The sequence below is a fragment of the Protopterus annectens genome, chromosome 7.part0 (assembly GCF_019279795.1).
Source record: "Protopterus annectens isolate FY-2018-M chromosome 7.part0, PAN1.0, whole genome shotgun sequence".
In the NCBI taxonomy this organism is placed as follows: Eukaryota; Metazoa; Chordata; order Ceratodontiformes; family Protopteridae; genus Protopterus; species Protopterus annectens.
In genome coordinates, this window is record NC_056739.1 from 1,620,029,768 (window position 1) to 1,620,053,161 (window position 23,394).

General features: G+C 42.0%; 1 protein-coding gene and 1 non-coding gene across 2 annotated transcripts in view; one reads left to right on the top strand and one right to left on the bottom strand.

The window, feature by feature from the left end:
* Window positions 1–23,394, top strand: part of ZMYND10 (zinc finger MYND-type containing 10) — a 1,873,846-nt gene that overhangs the window by 18,450 nt on the left and 1,832,002 nt on the right. The gene's annotated exons all lie outside the window — the stretch shown is intronic.
* Window positions 14,972–15,044, bottom strand: TRNAR-CCU. Its single transcript has one exon. It is a non-coding gene; the product is annotated as a tRNA-Arg (tRNA).

The following is a 23,394-nucleotide window of genomic DNA, read 5'->3' on the forward strand; positions in this document are numbered from 1 at the left end:
TTAATCATCCTTAAAGATATACACACTGTGGCTAAAAACACATACTGTTAAAATGCCTACAATAAATACATAAAATGGTAAAAACCCTTATACATTCTGTTAGGTACTGTGCCACTATACTAACAATAAAAATATGTAAGTAGATTAACAATAAATATACGTTACTAAAAATAAATACAACAACTATGACATGATGAATATACAAAAATGTAAGTAAAAAAAAAAAAATATATATATATATATATATATATATATATGAAGTAGTAATGAATCCAAAATAATGTTATTACTACCGCCCTAAAATGTGCTTCAATTTAAGATGGGGCTTAATAGAACTAAATTCATTAATACCAGGATAATTATGTGCGTTTAACCTAAGCTGCCACCTTAATTCACAAACATCCAAGTGAGCATCTGTAATCCTACCTTGGAGGTCAATCTTAACCTGCTGTAAAACACAGAACTTAAGAGTGACCAATATTGTCAATTAAGTGTCTAGCTAGGGCATTGGTAGTTTTAAGATGTTTCATGTCCAAAAGATGTTCCCTTACCCTGTCCTTAAAGCACCTACTAGTTTTTCCTACATAAAATGCTTCACAGTCCTGACACTTAGCAAGATAAACCACATTATTAGTGTGACAGTCAAAATGACCTGTAACTAAAACAAAACAGTGATTAATGGTGAAACTCTTACCAGTTGTTAAGATACAAGAGCAAATCTTACATCTACCACATTTAAAAAACTTCAGGTGTGATGTGTGCGATGAGTACTGTGATCTGTAGTATGTAAGACTAGATATGTAGGGGATCTACTGTCATGCAAGGCCACTTGGTGTGTGTGTGTCTGTGCATCTGCCTGCAAAATAAATATGATCACCACACTGACTTAGGAAGATATAGGGTATTGCAGTATTTTACTTATTGCAGGTGACATGGGCCTCCAAATTACTGACCGCAACAAGGCCTGCTGATGTCATCTAGCATAACATTACCTAAAGACATGTTAATAGCAGACTTGAGCTGTGGCGCATGCATTAACTACTGTGAGCATTTTACATCAGCGTGCGTGATCATGGGATCATTGAACTTTAGTAGCCTAATGGCCCTAGGTCCCTTAAAATCCTAGTCAAGTTCTTATCCTTATTTACACAATCAGCACATATTGCCCCTGTCCACGATGGACACAAGCAGAAGCCCTGTGGTTGAAATACAGTCATCCAGGCAATCATATAGATTGCATTTGAAGAAGGCCAATGAGGGGCACTGTTTGCAATTAAGGGGGAGTCTGTTTCAAAGGTATATCTCCCCCACCAGCATGTATTAGTAATGTCACATACCAGGTTATTGTCCTTACTGTGAGTAATCCATGTACTGTTCCACTTACAGATATGCAACATTTCCAATACAGCAGGGTCAGACATTGCCCTGTATGCAAGGCAGAGATCACATCTGAGTAGTCTGTATGACACAAGCTATAATGACAGTTATTTCAGACAATCCCCATAGGATAGATACTGGGGACTTCCTTCCTGTTCTGATACTGGGGAGTTCCTTTATGTTGTGTGCAATTGTGACTGGTGAAAGCTTCATGACAAATTGGCCATTGCATTCAAACATTGGCATGCTGAGGGAAGAGTACATGGAGGTTTTAACTACATCATTATTGGGTGACAGTGCCCTCGGTAATGACATGAGCATGATATACTTCCATTCTTACCACTGGGGAGACATGATTTGTGGTAAAGTAGGTAAACCTGTGTGTCCAGATCTGTCACCCCTGAGTATGTACATCAGGTGTTGCTACTGATGTGCTGCTTACCAGGAACATTGGTGTTACCAATGAAAATGATACTGCATACACATTTGTATGGGGTTTACATGGCCATGAGTATGTCAATAAAACTTTTTCATGACTATCCTCTTGCAGGAGATTGACATAACTGGTGGATTGTATGAACTCTCCCCATGAGAAGCTTGCTTTCCACCTGTCAGGTACAGCCAAGTCTATGCAGTTGTACAGGTGCTTGCGTAAAGCATTGGTGTAGAGCTTGGCATACTTGCCTGTCCCATCTGAGGGGGGAGGTGCAGTCAAGCTATTTATACCTTCCATAGGAGGTTATAATTTGATTTGAAATGTATTATTGTGTTTGCTGCAGTGGGGGGGGGGGGGGGTCAAGTGTGAGCCTTAGTTTTAAGGAGACCAATTTGTGGTAAGATCTCACAAGAGAGGACCTTGCTGTGGGGTTGCTACAGTGGTCACCCATATTGGTAAGCACCTAATTCAGTATGTCTGCTCCCCTTGTGGGGATGTCACTTCACTGGTTCAGGGCATTGTGGTTAAGGATGTGGACTAACCTTTGGGCAAGTGAGTTTGAGCACAAGTAACCAGCACAGTTGGTAGTTAGTGAAAGTCACCCAACACCATGGTGTTGTGAGGTATCTTCATAGACAAAAATAGATTCAAATAAGCAAAACAAGTGTCTTGATTCATGGAGTTGCTCCTGTAGCTTTCAGTGGCTTGATTAGGTGCCCTACCAGCAGTGAATAGCACCTGCAGTTTCTCCAGGGAATCACACTGTTTAACCAATCTCGATGTGTATCTATCTTTAATGATGCACCACCTGCATTATCTGGTACACTTTCAGTTTGAGGTCTGAACATGTGGAAGAATGTGTAGCCTGGTATGGCTGTGGTATGGCTGTGGAGCTGTTCACAGCCTTGAACCAGGTGTGTGTGACTACGCAAATGTCTGCATCTTCCAAGGTGGGGACACCTTCCAGTGAGTGGAGTTTAGTTTTGATATTCCTAGCATGTGGCAGCATAACTGTTATGTTGTTTGAAGATGGCATTTCCTAATTGGAAAGTTTTCCCTTAAGACACCCTATGTAAGATGAACTATGCGGATGTCAGCAGCCTTGGCCAGTACACAAACATCCAGGGGTGACAGATGAACACCATCTCTGGCAAAGCATCGAGGTCTGTTAAGCAAATCATCCCAGTCTGACATGTACTGGATTCCCTTACAGTGACATCATACGATAAGCCAGTTATTAACTTCACTCATTTTCTATGTGTATTGAGCCATCATCCTAGGTGAAGGTGAAATGCAGCTGAAGGTTTTGAGCATACCTGCTGGAGACACAGAGTCTGTAACCTCAGTCATATGTCTATATACAGTCCATTGAGGTATGTCTGAAGTTGTACATACCAACAGGAACCACAAAGTCATCCTAATGTTATCTAATGTTGACAGACCTGCGTGCATGTGTGGTATGGCATATCCTGGCACCTCACAGACCACTAACTGTGACCTTTCCCATGTGTAGCCTGGTGAGAGGTACATGATGTAATCACCTATGAGAAATAGGTTTGAGTTTGTGTTTTGCCTCAGGTGTCTGACTGTTGATACAGTGGTGCATGTGCTATTATGTGTACTTTGTTCTGCAGAGGTATGATTATGTATAGTGAGTTTGCAGTTGGGTTTCTGAGGTGTCTATTGTTTGCGTATGTTTCTGGTAAGGAGCTCCACACATGCAAGTGTGTGTGATGTGGGTGGAGTACATGGTGAGATGTGCATGTTGGTAAACTGTTCTTTGTCATATGTACTGAGTGGTGTGTGAGTCTGCATGGAATCAGGGTTTGTAATATAGTCACGTTTCTCACACATTGTGTTTGTGTGGCATAGGAAAGTAGTGGGGACAGTTTTCACATCTCAGCAGCGGTCATTGATAATGCCATTAGCAGTACAGTCTTGCTTGTGTGTAAGTCACAGCAGGTCATCGTTTGGCAGTAGCCTGACAGATGCTGAAATGTAACATGTTATCACCTTTATGTAGTTTTGCTAAGGTAAAACAGCACCTGGCAGTGTGCTATAACATGGTTGAGTGAGTAAAATGCTTTGCTGGGCATGTGGCCCTTGGATTAACCATAATCCTGTTATTAGGCATGGTCGCAATGGCATACCTACAAACATGACAAAGTTAGGGTCATGCTTCTACACTCTTGGAGTTGACATTCTCAATCACACTGCCTATAGGCACTTCTTGCAGTGAAGATGTGGATAGCCATGAATGCACAGAGAGCTTGTTCAACTTTGCAGTCATTACTTTGGCCTTGCTAGTCTACACTGCCTGTCAAGCAACCAGACAGGAAACTGGATGTTGTATGACATGATATGGTAACGTGTTCTGCTTACATAAATGTACAGTATAACATACCTAGGACATGTGTGAGGTACACACACTTTGGTCAGAGGTGGCCACTCCTTTGCAGTAGGCCTCTACTTCATGTCATGCAGATGTGCACCATGAAGCTGTTAAAGGTCAGGCTGCATGAACTGCTGTGAAAATGTCACCTAACAGTTGCTGTGGTGCTTGTTGGAGCAACCTTGGATGTTTGTGTTACCGGACATTGAACATTATTTTGTGACAATGCAGCTGTGCTTCTACTCACCATCTGGTCAGTAACCTAACAAACCTGTAATACAAGGCATAATACATGCCAAACTCAAATAATTGCTCTGGTTGCTAATCAAGGCATCTACGGGGAAAAGGGTATGTCAATCCTACAGAGCCTTGCATGATGTGGGGCAACTGTGTGAATGAACAAACAGGCTGTGACCTGCTTATCGTGTTGAGCTTGGTACTGATGTTTTGCTTCTGGTGAGAGACAAAGTATAGGTGCATGATATCACAGGAGAGAGTAGTTGTGGTGACACCAACAGTAGTAGTAGCTAGGGACCAACAATTCAGGGGATTCCCCTCCTTGTTAGCATTCCTCACAAGGTAATTGTGTCATTTCAGTACACACTGCTTGAGTAGTGTCCAACTGCAGAATAACTGTGTAAACACTCCCTCCTTATCTTCACAGGGTGCATGTATGACTTTTCCCTCCATTGTTTGCCTGTGCTGTCTACAGACATAGACATCCTGGATATTATTTCCTTGGAAACTATGATAGAATTAACTTCAGTACTTAGTTGTACACAGGGCAACTAGCATGCAGTGACAAGCACTGTCCTCAGATGTCTCAATAGTCTTGTATCTAAAGTCATGAAAAGACCTGTCATGGAAATGATCAGTAACAATGTAGTACACCTGCAGACACTAGCCCAAACCCAGTTTGTTTTGTTAAGGGTCAGATCATGCCTACCCTAATCAGTGGGACCTTACTGAGTGTTAAACTGTGCAATGGATGAAGGGAAATGACTCACTCCACCTACCATGGCCTGAGAAGGCATTTGACAAGATTAGGCCAATAGGCATTTTTGGGTGGCCATGGTGGTGCAGTGGTTAGCATTGTCACCTCACAGCAAGAGGTTTTCTGGTTCGATCCTTGGCTGGGGTGCCTTCTGTGCGGAGTCTGCATGTTCTCCCTGTGGTTGCGTTGGTTTCCTCCCACATCCCAAAGACATGCAGTAGATGGATTGGACACTCTAAATTGGCCCTAGGTGTGAGTGTGAGTGTGAGTGTGTGTGCGCGCGCATTCTATGGAAGGTTGGGTGCCGGCCTGGCAACTTGACACTGTAAAACTCCACTGCCAATCATGAGCGGACAGGTGATCCACTGTTGCGACCCCTAACTGGGAAAAGCCGAAAGTAGAAGAAGAAGAAGAAGGCCAATAGGCATTGTTGAAAAACTATAGAGGTTATTTACAAACTAGGATGTCAGCCAGTGGATAGCAAAGTGTCTGACAGCATTATCCGGGAAGATAGCATTGGGTAGTCCACTGTTACAATGTGGCCAGTCACCAGTGGACTTCCCTCACAAATCATTCCTGGAACTACCTCTCCTATCCATTCCCTTCTCTGCAGTCATGGCCACTGTCAATGACCTCAGAATGAGTACATTTGCAAATGACTGCAAATTAGGAGCTTTGAACCGTGTATGATAAAGCTGACAGTTCACTGTTTCTGCCCCGAAAAACGGGAACTGGCTCTGCCAGGAGTTGCACTGGCACTTCCATGACCAAGATCAGAAGTGGGGCTACTACCTGAGGGTGACTGTCTGCTGGGCCTGTGCCCTCCATGGGAATGCCCAGGATCACGAGCTCATGGCCTGCACATCTTGGTGTGGACACCACACTCCCCTCTGGAGCACTGGATGTACTGCCACTACGGAAGCATGATTGTGCATGGCCACATGGACTCTCAGCAGGTGTAATTGCTGACCTACGTCCATGAGTTAGACTCTCAACTCTAACCATACGTTCCATCACAGACAATGTGTGCGTGTTCCAAGACAGATAGTCTGTGAACTGTCTCAGACCATCTTTCCACTGCATCAGTCAACTGATCCAGGGTAACAGCAACATGGTGTAGACAGTCACAGATGTCAGACTGAGCTGCATCCATAACCCTGAGCATTTGTCTAGAGTTCTTTCAGAACATGCCTGTGCCTCCATGACTGCTCTAAACATACGCTGAGTGACACGTGATGAGACACCTGCAATGGGTGGTAGAAGGACAGCAGGCCTCCTACGAGCACCCTAGTAATCCACCTGTGTGGAACCTTGTCATCTCTTTGGCTATGGCCAGTATCAACACACACTGCAGCCATAGTAGCCACACTTTCCTGTTCAGAGCCCCCACCCTCTGACTGTCCAGTATCTGTGGCCTCAGGGGACTGGGTATGCGTAGGCATACTGACTGTGTATGGTGATAATGAGGGCAAAAGAGGGATGTAAACCTCTGTGACAGATTCAGCCCCTGCAACCCTCACCTGTGCCTCCCTTTGGCCACCATCATCATCATTGTCTGAAGAGACACTGACATCAGGTTGTGAAGGGAACAGAGATCAACCCCCCCAGTCACCTGTGACAAAAAGAGAAAAGCAGTATGTTAATACTTGGACTACAATGCTCTGCAGTAACCATTACATTTACATTTGGCAAAACTCTGCATAACTGACGCATATGGCAGTCTGTAATGTCCTGAAAATATTGTCAAATCTATCAGGTGGTCACACCTACATGGCATAGGTAGAACTCCAAACTGTGTTCATTTGGAAAATATCTGTGCAGTTGGCAGTCATGCAGACAGTACATCAATCCAGCTGGCAGACCTGGATGACACTTTAGTGAATGCATTGCACTAAATCTACACCTGTAACAAAACAGTGTTGTGCTTACCAGGAGCAGGAGCACTGCCACTTCTGATTCCTGACAGTCCTATGAAAATTTGAGGGAGAGGTAATGTAAACAGCATCACATGTTGCACTATAACAGGCTAATACGTCCAGATATCTCACATTTACGGTAGCTATTATGTTAATTGGTATGGTGGTCACAATCTGAGCATGAGATTCAAACTGCAACTAACCCCCCCCCCAAAAAAAAATGCCTATAAAATACCTGTAAAACTTTGTTGACCCTGACACACTGCTACAGTATTCCAATGCTGATCCAACTAAACATGGTGGCACCCACATACACATCATACCGTGCGATGGATGCCTGGGAGCTGTCCTGTGTTCCTAGGTTCCTAAGCCCTAATGATTAATGTCACATGAAATCTAGCAGTTACACGCATGCATGGCTTTGTAGGTTGTCTATTGACCTAACCATGTACCCTGTTCATTTACTGAGTGCTATGTACAGCATATTTTGGGGAAGTTATCTGAACTGGGGTTTGATGCTTACTCTGGGTACTGCCCAACTTGCTTATCTGAAATTTGATGCTACATTATTTCTTAGTTAATACATAACAGTTGATTGGTGTCCGAACACACATGCAGTAAATACATGAATAATGAAAACTTATTTGAAAAGATTAGTTATCAGAGCACAATCCTATTTTAAACTTTATTGATAATGTTCCTTTAAATCTGGCATTTAGACACACGGATAGCAGTCCAGGACTTCAGTTACCTTACCCATATACCGTGCTCATTGCCTGGGTGAAATATACAGCATTATTTCAGACAGAATGAGCAGATCACAGGCTTGAACTTTACTCTGGGTAATGCACTACATTTATTTCAGACAGTTTTTGCTGCATTCTTTATTTATTTACATTTCACAGTTGACTGGTGTAAGATTATAACACACATGCAATGTATACAGGAATAGGGAACACTTTTTATTTGTAAACATTACATATCGAAGTAACATTACCCTTTAGAATTTATTGTTGTTGCTTCAGGTCTGGCATGTAGACCACAGATAGCTGTGTAAAACGTCTAATAAATAACCCACATACCCTGTCCATTAATTGACTGCAACCTACAACATATTTCAGACAATGAGCAGACCAGAACAGTAACTCTTAATATTGGTAGACCACAACATCAACTAATGTTTGTAAGCTGTACTGCAAGTTTACCTGATTTTACTTGCTTTACCATTTTAGTTAGGCAGTGACACATTACTAAACATGTTGCATGTCCCAGGTACATCATATCTGAGTGTTAAGAATGCAGAGTTTGTAACTAATTTATTATAAGGAAAGTCAGTAGAGCAAGTGACTAGGGAATAAGTGCTCCGATGCTAAAAACAAAGATAAACCCAAACAAAAAGCTCAGAGACACTCCAAGGCTGTAGATGTAAAATAAAGTTCTCAGATAAAAGCAATTCCAAGTAGTAAACTCCAATAAATCCAATGGACGAAGTTTAAAATGAAGAAAGATTTATTGTGCAGAGTTAGGTTAACGTTTTCACCCTGTTGCGTTTCCTCAGACCTTTAATACATACAAAAAAGGGGACACAGAATATATAGTCACCTAACTATGACATCACTTCCTACAATTAATCTATTTAAAACTAAACAGAAAAAAAGTAATCTCATAAACATGCCCTAAAAGTAGAAATAAAAACATACATAAATTCATTCATAAATATAAAATGTAAACCTAAGTAAGAATAGATACTTAAATTAGGCTTACAAAAATACTTAAATTAGGCTTACAAAAATAAAGCAGTTTTTGAAAATTATTTCAATTTATAAAAATTATATATTTAAATATATTCAAGTTTTATATAATTTAAAATGTATAAAAGAACATGTCTAAGTTCAACATAAATTCTCATCAGAAAGGGACATTGGTTATAACCGATGTATATTGTGTAATCTGACTATCAATCTCCTATTTTCAAAGCTGGCTTAATGGAGACTTTATCATTAAGGCTGGGGTTCTGGTCTGCCAGTCAACTTCTTTTCTCTCTGTGTAATTTCTTATGTCTCCACCTCTGATTCTGGGTGTGTTCACTTGTAGAACCTGGAATTTAAAACTCTGCTGGTCATTAGTGTGTGTCATATGCTTCGATAATGCATTGTTAGGAGATTGTATACATATATTGTACAGGTGTTCCCTAATCCTGTCCCTTAGATGTCTATCAGTTTTTCCTACATAAAACGCAGTGCAGGCTATGCACTTGGCCAGATAAACCACATGTTGTGTGTTACAAGTAGCAGTTACTCTAAAGTCAAACCGTTGTAGGGGGATGGGATTTGTGAAGTAAGAATCTACACAAACAATTTCACAAAAGTTGCACTTGTTGCATGGTTGTGTACCTATAGGTTCATAGGTTGATACTAGGCTGTCTGCCCTGGGGCATTTACAAGCCTAGCCAGAGTTTGTTTGGCTTTCGCCACCCTTTTAGTTTGGTTGACTGTGCCTCTGTAGAGTAGGCCACCGAAGATATCCCTCTCAAGGTTAGTGGACTGTGACCCTGTCTAGCAGTGACACAGAAGAGATCCCAGGGGTGAACTTACGATCTCCCATCCACTCGTCAAGATTTCTCTTGAAGAGGGTTAGTGAGGGGCTCTGCCTAACATGGAATGGGATTTTGTTCCAGAGTGAGGGTAGCCTCTGGGATATGAATCTGTCCCTCCAGCATGTCCTATTTATTTCTGTACTGAGGTTTAAGTCCCTGGAGCATGTAGCTCTAAGGGATTTAGATTTCCTGAGGTGAAGCATGTCCATTAATTCTGGGTTGGATATTGCTTTATACATCAGGCATAGATCACCTCTGAGTAGGCGGTAAGCAATTGAGTAGAGCTGGAGTTTCTTTAGGCGAACTGCATAGGGCATTTGTTTGAGTCCCTTGATCCTCTTGGTGAGGTACTTTTGGGGCCTCTCCAGTTGCTGCAGGTGACAGGTAAGGTACATCCCAAATGGGGAATTGTATTCAGTTATGGGCCTGATGAGTGATGAGTGGAGGGGCACAATGACCGCTCTTGTTCTAGATGTGAACCCTTTCATGATAAGGTGGGCTATATAGAAGGTCTTTCTAATCACTCTGGCAACGTGATTGTCAAAAGAGAGGTTACTTTCTACTTGGGTCCCCAAATCCCTAATTACTTCTTCCGTACTTAATGGATTACCACCTATGTGGTAATTTGTGGGCACTTTGTTTTTCCCAAAGGGGATGACTATGCACTTTTTGGCATTTAGCTTTAGGCTATGGCTCTGGCACCAGTTATCTGTCTCCGTGAGACCCTTTTGGAGGATGCTTGTGTCAGCCGGAGAGCCGATTATGGCACCCAGCTTGCAGTCATCTGTGAACTTGGTCAGCCATAGTCCTCCCGCATTAGCCTGTACCTCAGAGAAGTATATACCGAACAAGAGGGGTCCCAGGACTGAGCCCTGTGGGACTCCACTTGTAACTGGTTTGGAGTCTGACATGGCACCTGCAATTCTGACCATGTGGGTTCTATCCCTGAGCCAGTTTGCAACCCATCTTGTGACATATGTGTTTATATTTAAGCTGGTGAGCTTATTTATGATGCCCGAGTGGGGTATTGTGTCAAAGGCTTTTGCGAGGTCCAGGTAGGCTGTGTGGACTACCTTCCCTTCGTCTATGGCCTTGGTAACTGTTTCAAAAAAGTCGACCAGGTTTAGGAGGCAGGATCTGCCCTTAACAAAGCCAAACTGGGTGGGATCCAGTGTCTGGAGGTTACCAATGTCCTTGTTTATTGAGTTCTATGATGATACATTCCATAGCTTTGCAGACCAGACTGGTCAGGCTTATAGGGCGATAGTTTCCTGGGTCCTTTGTGGAGTGGGACCACTGTTGCTGTACGGTTGGGTACATATCCTGTAGTAAGGCTGAGATTGAACAGTGACTTTATGTGAGGGTTTAGTTCTTCTTGGAGCTCGTGTAAGACGCAGCCCAGGACACCGTCTGGTCCCATTGATGCTGTGTTTTTTGCTTTGGAGAGGGCAGCTCTCACCTGTGTATTTGTGATGTCAGGAGGGCTACATTCTGTTGGGATAGACATTTGGTCTTTTGGGGGGGAAAGGGGGGTTTGCACTGAACTTGTCTGCCAGGATGTAGGCAATATCCATGGGATCCGTGTATTTTTGTCATTTTGTACTAACTCAGAGCATATCTGGGAGTTTCCCCTCAGATTCCTGACATAACTAAAGAAGGCATTGTGATTATCTTTAGTGTCTTGTGCAATTTTACTTTTGAAGCTGGCCTTAGATAATTTTATGAGGGATCGTAGTTTCTTGCTAGTACTGATCAGAGATGCCTTTCCTTTTTGGGATTTTGCTCTGTCATGTAGTAGCTTCCTCCTTCTGTTGTATAGCTTATTTATGGCCGAGGTCCACCAGACTTTTCTCCTGCCTTTGGAGGAGTGAGTCTTGGTTTTATTTGGGATAGCACGATCCATGCATTCCTGTAGATGTCCATAGAATGCATTTGTAAAGGATTCTGCTGTTTGGGCTGTATTTTCCACTGAGCCGGTGGCTTTGAAGGATTCCACCTCGGTTTTGAGAAGTGTGAAATTTGCATTTGAGAAATATTTCACCGTGATTTCCTTGGCTGGGGGTGGGGATGGGATATGGATGTCCAGTGAGATTAATTTATGGTCTGATTTTACCAATGAGGGACATACCTCTGGTGTGGAACATAGAGTCCCCATGTTGGTGATGACCAGGTCCAATATGTTAACCCCTCTTGTGGGAGTGATGACCAGTTGTTCCATAGCATTTGAGTTTATAAATTCTAGGAACTGTTGGGCAAGGGTGTTAGGGCTTGAGTAGTTTTCCCAGTCAATGTTTGGGTAGTTGAAGTCACCCAATATTATTGTGTTTGGAGAGACCTTCATATTCTCCAGTGTTCTCAGGAAGGCTGAGAGGGATTCCTGAGTTTGGGAGGGTGGTCTGTAGCAGGCTACAAACTGAAAGGCAGTTTTGCCCACTGTTAGTTGCACATGGATGGTCTCCAATGCTTTGTGCAGTGCTACTAACCTGGAGGTGTGGGTATCCTTGATGAATATGGATACCCCCCCTCCTTTTGTGGTTCGGTCCGAGTTTTGGGGCCAAAAAGCATGGTATGAGGTATAACCTGGTAGTGCTGGGGTGCTCTCGGGAGCCTTGAACCAGGTCTCTGTCACTGCACAGATATTGATATTCTCCATACTGAGAAGAGCCTCGAGTGCGTTCATCTTGAGGTTTAGACTTTTGGCGTTGAGCAGCATTACCCTTAGTTTTTTTTTCTTGTGTTGTCTATGGAGGTGGGTTTGTCTTTTGAGCCTTGCCTAAAAAAGGCACTATGGGGGTGTCAAGAGCCTTATCCAGTATTCGAAAGCCCAGGGGTGACGGGTGCAAGCCTTCCCTAGTGAAGCAACGTGGCTTGTCGAGCATGTCATTCCAGGCTGACAGACACTGAGTCCCCTTAGAATGACACCAATACTTTAGCCAATTGTTGAAATTGATCATTTTGTCTTTATACTGTGGCATCATTCTTGGTGAGGGCAAGATGCTACTCAAGGTCAGGGTCATACCGGTCTGGGCTACCTGATCAGAGAGCTCCTCTATGTCTCTTTTCATGTAGTCCAGGGAGGTACGCCTCAGGTCATTCACACCAGCATGGACAATAACGGAGTCATATTCATACTTGCTTTGGAGTGACCTGAGTGCTTGTGTTATGTGGCAGATCCTGGTACCCGACAGGCAGCTTACAGTGACCTTCTCCTTGTTCAGTCTGGTGAGTGGGACGTCAGTGTGTCTGACAATAGAGTCCCCTATTACAAGTGTATTAGGTGTGTGATTTAGCCTTAAGGTCTGTGGCTGTGTGGCACACTGACTTTGTGAAATATGTGATACGTGGGTATTGTTGCGGGGTAGAGGTTGCTTGGATGTCTGCTTTGGAGGTCTCTGCTGCTTTGGAAAATTTTTATTTAGAGCCTCCAAGTATGTTTTTGTGTGTTTATGTGTTTGGTTTGCTGATGTGTTAGGTTTATGTGAGACTGATATAGTGGTGTGTGTGGTTACCTTCTCCTCCTGACTGACTGTGCCAGTGCTGGGTTGAGAGAGCTCAGCCTCCAGTTTGGCTATATAGTTGCATCTCAAACATTTGAGTTTGGGAGGAGGAGAGGGTGGTCTGTGTACATAAGGTAGTTGTAACATTGCCTCAAGATTCCCAGATTCACCAGCTGGACTGGAGAGTAAACCCGAAACTGACTATTGGACATGCCAGAAAAATATAAGGAACTGTTTTTTGACTGATCAGAGAGGACCAATAGGGAGCCAAGTACTTATAAGGAGTATAAGAGGGTGTAGTGATTTAGTTAGTGTTTACTTATAAGATTACTTATATGATCGAGTGCAGGGTTTTAGAATGAAAAATGGAGTGCTTACTTTCAGATTTAGAACAGTTCTAAGGGAAAAAGTGAAGAGCAGACTTTGTGGAGCCGGGAATAGTTTAAACGGCGCTGCCCGATGTTGCGCTATGGGCAAAACCCGCTAAACTGCGCAAAAATGGGTTATAAGGCAGGGAACTTGAAAGAGCTAGGGATTAGCCCAAAGAGTTTCTAGGCAGTAACCACTCCTACAGGGACAGGCAGGCTGTTCAGTGTTTACCACTCCCACTGATGAACACAGAGACTTCCCTTTAGCCCAAGCAAGCACTGGCCTCCAAGAAACTTACAAACAGTTCAGAACAGCAAATCTGTAACTGAACTTTTTTTTAAATTTCAGAAAGTGAGAAAAAAGTTTTTTTTTTGTTTTAGTAAAAAGGTAGCAGAGATATACACGTAGCAACTAGTCAGAACAGTGCAATAAATGACCCCACACTTGAGTGCTAGGCCAGAGTCAGGTAAAATGCAAATTTAAGAAAAAAATATTTTAAAATAAGTGCAACACAGGAAATGCAGTAAATAGGCTCTACATATGTTCTAAATACAGTTTCTAATACAGATATCAACTATAGCAAGCTGGAAAATGCCGAAAAGTAGGCGGCAATGCAGAAATTTTAAACAAAAAAATCAGAAAAAAAAAAACTTAAAAATCTCAAAAGTGGCTCCTTTCTTCTCTCAGCATTTTCTCCCCTTGGTGGGTGCTTCAGCAACAGCCAACAAGTCTGAAAAGATGCCAAAACCACGAGGCAGCAGGGTTTTAAGAGAGAGAGAGATCAAGGAGTTTGGAATTGACCCAAAATGGCCAATAAAATTACAGTTTCTAGGCAGTAACCACTCCTACAGGGGCAGGCAGGCTGTTCAGTGTTTACCACTCCCACTGATGAACACAGAGACTTCCCTTTAGCCCAAGCAAGCACTGGCCTCCAAGAAACTTACAAACAGTTCAGAACAGCAAATCTGTAATTGAACTTTTTAAATTTCAGAAAGTGGGAAAAAAGCAATATTTTTTTTGTTTTAGTTAAAAGGTAACAGAGATACACAAGTAGCAACTAGTCAGAACAGTGCAATAAATGACCCCACACTTGAGTGCTAGGCCAGAGTCAGGTAAAATGCAAATTTAAGAAAAAAACGATTTTAAAATAAGTGCAACACAGGAAATGCAGTAAACAGGCTCTAGAGGTATTCTAAATACAGTTTCTAATACAAATATCAACTTTAGCAAGCCGGAAAATGCTAAAATGTAGGTGGCAATGCAGAAATTTTAACCAAAAAATCAGAAAAAATACTTAAAATCTCAAAAGTGGCTACTTTCTTCTCTCAGCATTTTCTCCACTTGGTGGGTGCTTCAGCAACAGCCAGCAAGTCTGAAAAGACCCAAGATTATATCACCCCAGATGGGACTCGAACCCACATTCCCTGGCGTAGGAGGTCAGTGCCTTATCCATTAGGCCACTGGGGCCTGACATAGATGAGTAAAGCTCATTCAGACCACTAGAACCTCTAGGATAGCATAATAATCTCTGTAAATTCATCTTATTCCTGTAGAAAAAATGAGGTTCAGTACCTACTAGTCCCCTTAACTGAGGATCCGCCATTAAGACTCCCCAATTCCTATGGAAGACATTTTAACTGGGCCAATGTCCTGTGTATAGTTAAGGTATACTCTGACTGTAGATTTCCAAGTGGTTGGATACTCTATTGTACCAAGACAGGTGGGATCACTCCTGTTTGAAAAATAAGGTTGTACAACATTGTCTCTCAACAACTGGGCTCTCTCAAAACCTGCATTAATCTCTATCAGACTATAAAACCTGTCTGCCAACCTTTCACATAGATGGGATAGTTTTGTCTCAAACCCTGTCTGTGTTGGGGTCAAACATGATGCACGTATGGCCTGCCCCTTCACTGTGTTATTAAAAACATAACTGTGATGCATACTCCCCCTGTGAAGAAGGGAGCTCTTATAGCAAGGCTTCCTATAAACTCCAATGTTGAGTAGCCCTTTGGTAACTTCTCTATATATACATCTAAAAAGGATATCCACTGGTCAGATTTCTCCATCGTGAAATTCAGATTGTGTCAGTGAGTTAATTTCTTAATAGAAACCTTGGAATTCAATGTCCAAACCTGTCCACAAAAGAAACAGGTCGTCCACAAAACATCTATAAAATACCACTTGCTCAGTGAAACTATCCAAGGCAAATAACTTTTTTTTTCTCCCAATCTGCCATCACCAGGTTTGCGTAGCTGTTGGCACAAGAAGTGCCCATAGCCACTCCATCCTTTTGGAGGTATATTACATTATTGAACATAAAGATGTTATTTTCTAATACAACCTCAAGTAAAGCACAAATCATATCAATTTGTGAAAGGGTATAATTAGTATTTCCTCTTAAACATCTGTGTATACTTTCTACCCCATCTTGATTGGGTATAACTGTAAACAGTGACTGGACGTCTAATGTCACAAGGATTAAATTCAAACCTGATGGTAGCGTGGTCACTCTACTGTATAGATCCAGTAAGAATTGTTTGGTATCTGTCAAAATATGTGACAGTCGGTCCACTATAGGTCTTAGCTGCTTCTCTATATACAAGGACAGTGGCTTAGTGATCATCCCCCTCCCTGCTACAATAAGTCTTGTAGGGGGATTAAATGAATCTTTATGGACCTTGGGTAGTCCTTGGATAACGGGGATCAATGGGAGTGTTACAATAAAGAATATATATAGATCATATTCTATCACTCTGCTCATAAGTAAATCCTCTAGCATATTAAATATCCTCCTAATGTGTGTCTCCACTTCGTCCATGTGTATAGTAGAATAGTACCTTCCATCACTTAACGTCTGTGACATGGTTTCCTCATACTGAATTCTGTCAAGTACCACCACTGGTCCCCCCTTGTCTGTAGGTCTATTGAATATTTTATCATCATTTCTCAATGTATTTAAGGCAGTCCTCTGACTCTGGCTTAAGTTGCTAAACCATTTCTTCTTATTATTCTCACCACTCAATTTGTGTAACTCTTCTTCTACCATTTTAGTGAAAGCATGTAGTAAAGGGTGCAGTACTGGAACATATATACTAGGTTTCTTATATTTGGGGTTGCTACTAGTATGTAATTGTTGTCCATAGTCTAGCTTAAGCTGTATATTATGTACAAAAACTTTGTATCAATGACTAGATCGGTTATATTATTCTTACCAGAGGGTATAAATGAAAGCCCCTTATTAAGGACACTCACTTCATCTGTAATCCATATTCTATTTGCGATATTCCAGACTATTGTCTGGGAATTTTTTCCCACATCATCTTGTGTCGGGCCCACATGCTCTTCCCCCGACACCTTGCTTTTCTGCCTGCCCCTGCTTATAGACCTGTTTCTTCTTCCCCTGTAAACCTCATTGATGGGGAAAGGGATATGCTCACTCATTCTAATTGTCCTGTTGGGAGGACTTTCCTCCTAACTACAGGCAGTTGTTCTATCACTGATTGGGAGTTGATAACTGAAATAACATCAGAAATTTGTAAGTTAACTGTATTCACTATGGCATGTTTGCCTGGTTCATTAGCTGTATCTGCCTTGCCATCACGGATGTCCACCATATTAGAAATTCCTCCCTCTTCACGGATGGCTAAAGCTGGGCTAACATCCGTGGAGACATGTAATACAGTATCGGGGGAAACAATGTTATGTTTATTAACATTTATGCCTGCTGCATTGACTCTTAATATTGGTAGAGCACAACATCAACTGATGTTTGTAAGCTGTACTGCAAGTTTACCTGATTTTACTTGCTTTACCATTTCAATTAGGCAGTGACACATTACTAAACATGTCACATGTCCCAGGTATGTCATATCAGAGTGTTAAGAATGCAAACTCTATAACTAATTTATTATAAGATTACGTTATGCATTGTTATTACTTTGATGTTTCCCTACTTACCACAGTCATGCCTCATCCTGGCCAGGTGTTCTGCATGTGACCAGACATTGTGAGCCCTCTCATCTGCAGCTGTTGAAAGAGAAGCAAACCAGTTTTGCACAGATTCATCTTGTGTATTTCTAAAGTACTGGCAAACATACTTACATATCTGTGGGGTCTGCCCAGTTCAAGCTTCTTGGAACCAGGTGTCCAAGGTTCCCCTCTTCCTACACTTCAGGTTGTTGTAGTGTTGATGACAGTCAATGCGGGGGATACCAGTAGAAGTGGTAAGTTCCCTAGCCAAATGATCCCAGGCCTCAGACTTGCACTCTGAACCCTCTTAATCACCCTGCAGCAACCAGGGTTCATTGTTTTTCACCAGGAGTCCAACAAACACTTTGGAATCCTGCACCCCCACCTCTGTGCCCAAAAGCATGCTTCCTCTGCAACACAACCAGACATATTGACAGCCAAGTGAAGACTCCAGTGAATGGTGTGAAATTCCTGCCTATTGGCCTTTATATAGGCTGCATTCCTGCCCTTACATGTCATACTGTAACTTTCAAAAAAGCGCTGCTTCACTTAGCTTCACGCAGACTTGCACAAACCATTTCAGCGAAGCTGAGCATCGCTTAGTCTTGCACAAGCTATGTTTAAGTGTAACTCATCAAGGTGCAAATGATGTTGACCATGATTAAGCAGTGCTTAGCATCGTGCAGCTTTTCTACATGTAACATTTTTTTTAATTTTAAGTTAAACTGATGTTTCAGTTGCCTGACACATTACAGCAATAAATGTAAAACATATGACTACTCAAGACTCAAACTCAGAACCTACTACACTGTCGGTCATGACTCAACCTATATAGCCACTTGGATAGTACAGGGAAGCAGTATATCTTCACATGTACTACGAAGATGGCTGTCAGCGGCACACAGCAAAGCTGTGCTGGTTTGCACGATGCTAAGCACAGCACAACTACAGCAATTAAATACATCCAGTTTCTATTTTTAGATGTCTGACAGCATTGCTAAGCACTGAGCTGCTCCGCTCAAACAGGGAGAGACAAAAAGAAGTACAGTTGATTACCTCCCGTTTCTATTTTTAGATGTATACCAGATGTCAGGTGTGTATGCATAAGCGCAGCTCTGTATCACTAAGCACTACACCATGCAAACAACACATAAAAATAAATTAAAATACTGTCCTGTGATTGCCACCTGTCCAGATGTTTTCTGGACAGTCCACAGCTTTGGGACACCCTCTGCACTGCTGCTTACACGGATTCAACGTCCATGTTACTGTGATCTCCTTCAGCACAGCAGTGCACCATAATTAATATGTATGGAGAGTTGCCGGTGAGGAACTGTGGCCGTTTACACAGATACATTCTGTGTAGGCTATACACAGAGCATATACAGGTTTTATTGAATCCTGGAGTATGTCTTTATCGATCTTAATATGTCTGTCCATCTCTGTTAAATCAAACATCTCTTCCTTTAGGTCATTTTTCTTCTAAACTGAGGGCACACTCTTTGTTCTCTATTTCCTGCAGGCATTCTATAGAAAGTTCCTGAACATTTTATTGTGACCTATTCTCCTCAGCTGCATCCTGTGTCATCTGTTACTCTTTCATATGGGAACTCACTAGCCTATTATTCCGTATCATTGACTGTGCCAGAGTTTCCACTGTATCCTGCTCCTTCTCTTGCTGTGAAACTCCCAACTGAACTTTTGTATTGGTTTCTTACTGAAAGCTCCAGAGTATCTGTATGTGTCAAGTAATCAGATGCTTCCCTTTCCACCTTTCTCTTCTTAATTTGTGGACATGTTACATCCAGCAGTCTGTGATGTTACCAGAGTTGGATTTTCTACACTAAATCCTTCATTTGACAGATAATCCTTAACTTCAGTTTCTATTTCTTTAACTTCTCCATTGCTAATCATCTTTTCTTCTTTCCCCTTTTTTCTTATTTTTGTATTGTGAAATTGTCCATATCTGGATGGCTTTGCCCATATTTCTTTTCAAATATCTTTGATGGTGCTTTTATGTATTGATCAGTTTTGCTTTCTCTTTTGCATAAATATTGCACCATATTAAATCTCTTTTCATTCCCATGTACAAATTTCTGCCTCAGATGTCTCTCGCTCCATCTATTTCTCCTTACTTTGAGGACTTGTTGTTCCATCATGCTGTAGCATAACCTTTGTTCAACTTTCTATACTAAATTCTTCACTTTGCAGGTATTCCATAACTTCAGCTATTATTTAACTTCTACTTTACTAATCTTCTGTTCTACATTCCGTTTTGTGATCTTATTTTTCTTGTATTGTGAAATCTTCCATATCTGGGTGCCTTTGCCAGCATTTCTCTTTAAATATATTTGAAGCTGCTTTTTTGTATTGATTTGTTTGGCTTTCTACTTATAGGGTCACAGGAGATTACTAGGCTGTCAACCCAGAGGTCATTTTAAGCCTAGCTGTTTCATCCCAATGTAATCCCATGAAAATGCTAGCCAATACCCAAGATTGTATTTAGTGATGACTGCCCATGTCCAGGACAGATGTGGGCACTATCCCTGGTAAGTATTTACGGTGCCCCATCCAGTCATCCAGGTTCCTCTTGAATGGTGTCCTAGAGGTGCTCTGTTTCACATGAATTGGTAGCCTGTTCCAAAGATGCAGCAGTCACCAGGAGATACATCTGTCCCTCTAGCATGTTCTATTTAAGTCACAAGCCATTATTTTGGTCTCTGGAATGGGTAGTCCTAATTCCATTTGCTTTACTGATATGCAGCAAGTTCATTAGAATTGGGTCTTGGATTGCTCTGTAGGCCAGGCATAAGTCTTCCCTAAGAAGTCTATATAACAAGGATTATAGTGACAGGGACTTTAGTCGACCTTTGCAAGGCACATGCTAGAGCTCCTTTACCTTCTTTGTTAGAAACCTTTGAGGTTTCTCCAGTTGCTGCAGGTGCTTTGTATGTTACATGCCAAATGGGGTGTTATACTCAATTATGGGCCGGATTAGAGCCAAGTATAGAGGGATTATAACCTCTTTTGCTCTCGAGGCGATGTCTTTACTAATAAAGTGTGCTACATAGAAAGCCTTTCTTACTACAGCAGACACATGGTGGTTGAAGTTAAGTTTGCAGCCAACTTGTGATCCCAGGTCCCTTACCACTTCATGGGTACTTAGGGTACTGTTGTTGATTTGATAGTGTGAAGGGACATTGTGCTGAAGGGAATGATGATGCATTTCTTTACATTCAGTTTGAGACTGACTAATACACCAGTCAATGGTCAATCTGGAGTATACTGGCAAAATTTGGGGATTCAGTGATTGCACCTAATTTGCAGTTGTCTGCAAACTTGGTCATCCACAACCCTTTAGTTTTGACCTGAACTTTTTTTTTTTTTTTCAAATAAAATTTTAATTTCACTTTCTTTTTTTCTACTATGAACAATTTAATACAAAGTGGAAGTAAGATAACAATGGCGTTACATATGATCAAATAGCACATGTTGCATACAGAATTCACGGCATACATGTTGATTAACCTTGCTGGTTTAAAATTAAAACAAAAATCAAGCCGAAAAAGAGACCATTATTATTCATTATAATGAACATTAGTAAAAGACAAGTATGGCTTGTAATACTGAGTGTGATTTAACCTGAACTTTTGAGAAGTATATACCAAACACTAGCAGGCACAGCACTGACTTCTTGGAACCCTGCTGGCAGGTCTGCTGGTTGATGTGGAGTCACCCACTTTGATAGTCTGTGTCCTGTTTGTGAGCTAGTTGGCAACCCATCTTACAATGAAGGGGTTTACATTCAGTTTGTAAAGTTGATCAGTAATGCCTGAATGTGGGATTGTGTCGAAAGCCTTTGCCAAGTCAAGGTATGCTGCATGCACAGATTGGCCCTCATTAATGGCGCTGGTCACATTTTCAATGAAGTCCACCAGATTTATCAGCAGGATCTGCCCTTGCAGCCAAATTGGGGTAGTATCCAGGGTTTGGAGGTCACCTCTGTCTTTATTTATGAGGTCTATAATGGTACGTTCCATGGTCTTACAGATGAGGCTGGTCAGACTTATGAGTCTGTAATCCTCCGGGTCTGTTGCTAGGCCACCTTTTGGAGGGGAATAACTGTTGCTCTTCTCCATTCTGCAGGAACAAAGCCTGCGGCTGGGCTATGATTGCAAAGGGTACTTAATGGTGATGCTAGTTCATGTTTTAGCCTATTTAGAAGACAGCCTGGGATGTTGTCTGGTCCCATAGAGGCTGAGTTTTTTGCCTTGGACAAGGCTTTGAGGAGCTGCTCTTCAGATATGTAGGGTGGGGGGAGAGTTTGGGGGAAGGTTTGTGATAAGTTTGGAGGGGATAATAGAGTAAAATTGTCACTAAGCCTATCAGCTAGCAGGTTTGCTATCTTTGCGGGGTCAGTGTGTGCGATTCTGTTGGTAACTAGTTCTGCACATGCTTGGGCCCTACCTTTTCATGGGTTCATAGGTTGGTACTAGGCTATCGGCCCTAGGATCTATACAAGCCTAGCCATAACAATTCCCTGGCTATTTCTTCCCACAGTATTTACTTCCCTGGACCCCTGTCTAGCAGTGCGACTTTAAGCTATGTATGTAGTTGTGAAAGGCCTTATGGTTATCTTTGGCTGTACTTGCTTAGTTTCTCTCAAAAGATCCCGTAGGGAATTTGACAAGTTGTCTTATTTACATGTTGAGGCTGAGGAGGGTGCTTTTCCATTGTTGGAGCCTTGCCGTTATTTTCTTGGACAGCACCTTTTTGCATTTATTGTAAAGTTTCTTGATGCTGGATATTTATTTATTATTTAACATTTGTTAACCAGGAATGTCTGACTTGGAGCGAAGCCAGTTTTCAGCGGAGACCCGGGGAGAAACGCTGCAGACACATGTCTTTGTAACATGGGAGGAAACCCACACGAATGCAGGGAGGACACACAGAAGGCACCCCAGCTGAGAATCGAACTGGAGAACCTCATGCTTTGAGGCGATAACGCTACCACTGCGCCATCCAAATATCCACAATGGCACCTTGTTTTTAGTTTGGGCTCTATCTTTGATTCTTTCTGGTACAGCCGAGTTTATACACTTATGCAAGTGATTATATAGAGCTTTAATGTAAGCTTCAGCATAGTTGCCTTTTCCAGCTTGGGATGGGGCTTGGAATTTCACTCCCTTATCCCCTCCTAGCTGATCACAAACCTTCCCCCAATCTTTGCCTAGGAGGGTAGAGTTTGTCTTGAAGTTTTTTAATCTGATTTCACTCTTTGTGAGGTCTGGTGTTAGTGTCAGCTCGAAGGTGACTGTTTTGTGGTCAGATTTAACTAATGAGTGTCTGACATTTGCAGCAGTGCATCTGTTTGACATGTTAGTGAGGACTAGATCTAGAATGTTTGTTCTAGGGCATTTGAATTAACAGAGTCAAGGAACTTTTGTGCTAGCGATTTAGGGGTAGTGTAGGTTTTCCAGAGGATGGTGGAGTAATTGAAATCCCCCATAACCAGAGTGTTGGGTAAAATTTGGATTGTCTCCAGTTTGGTCAAGTATGCTTCACGGTCAGTGTGACCCATGGAAGGGGATCTATAACTGGCTGTGACTTGAATGGGGGCCTTACCCACTGTAAACTGGACTTGGAGTAACTCCATGGAGTTGTCTAGTCTAACTAGGCTGGAGGTGAACTTAACAACATAGATGGAAACACAGCATTCTTTTGGTTTTCACACATTCATTTTGCAGTCTAAAGGTTTGGAAGGCATTGTAGCCTTGCAATGGCCAGGGTACTCTCTGAGGCCTTGAACCAGTTTTCTGTGACTGCACATACGTCTATATCTTCT